At 49.8% G+C, this 1,032-nt stretch overlaps 1 long non-coding RNA gene across 1 annotated transcript in view; it reads right to left on the reverse strand.

The window, feature by feature from the left end:
- LOC107184071 overlaps window positions 1-661 on the reverse strand; it is a 2,489-nt gene extending 1,828 nt beyond the window's left edge. Inside the window, exon 1 of the long non-coding RNA XR_001514896.1 lies at window positions 520-661. This is a non-coding gene — a long non-coding RNA (uncharacterized LOC107184071). The remainder of the gene's footprint in view (window positions 1-519) is intronic.
- Window positions 662-1,032: the final 371 nt, after the last annotated feature.

Raw genomic sequence — 1,032 nt, forward strand, 5'->3', positions numbered from 1 at the left:
TCTCTCAACTTCGCCCCCTCAGCTCATTCTCTGTGATCTCATACTTCTCTCTCAGAATGGTCTCTCTAGGCCTCTCTGCAATTCCTGTTCTCTTCTCTCTGTGAGCTCGACCCATCTCCCTGATCTCCCTCCAGATTCTACTCATCTCTGTCCAAGCTCCCCTCTCCGCACTCTCCTGGTCACTCTGACTCTCCCTGTTACCTCTTGTCACCTCCTCTATTCTTTCTCTTCCCTCTGTGATTTTCTCATGCTCCCCTAAATTTCAGAGCGATTGTTCACCCTCTTTCTGAACAATCGCCCTGAAATTCCTATTCTCTCTGATCTCACCCCTTTCCCTCCCTCAGCTCACCTGTCTCCCCAATCTCCCTCAATGTTCTCCCAGATCTCTCTTCTTACCCTCTCTCCTTCTATCTGATCCCACTCATTTCTTTCTCTGCTCACTCTCATCTCCACGGTCAAGTTTCACCCTGCTTTTCCCAAAAATACTTCCCACCAAGTGGACATGGGCAGGCACCTTACCTGACCGGCTTTGCTGAGACGAGTGAGCCCTCTGCACACTCCGAGGCTGCGGCTGCGACGCAGAATAGAAGGGACCAGATGTCGTCCTGCCCAGCACCAGCTGCTTGATGCGCGGGCTTCTTCTCAGGCTCAGCGCTACAGGAGCGGAGACACAGCCGTCAGCAGGGAGATCCGCCGCCTGGCCTCCCACGTGAGCAACTTCCTGTCTCACCAAATGCAGACAGGAGCCTGACCGCCATTGGCTGGGACTTCATTGTTGTAGCCAAGATCAGAGGCGTGTGGTATGTGGCCCCAGCCTGTCACCTCAGACAGTGTCATGACCGGCCACCGAGAGGCACAGTGACTCAAAGTATTTTCAATGCAAATATTTCAGTTTGTGTGTATATTACATATATTTACATAGAAGTAACACCTGTAAGAAAAGTATTAAAGCTAAAATGTTAACATGTTAACAGGATTTCAGAGTTATGGGGTTACCAAGTGATCATTAAATTTTGGCTTCTCTTTTTTTTC

This window comes from Myotis davidii, unplaced genomic scaffold (assembly GCF_000327345.1).
Source record: "Myotis davidii unplaced genomic scaffold, ASM32734v1 scaffold324, whole genome shotgun sequence".
In the NCBI taxonomy this organism is placed as follows: Eukaryota; Metazoa; Chordata; class Mammalia; order Chiroptera; family Vespertilionidae; genus Myotis; species Myotis davidii.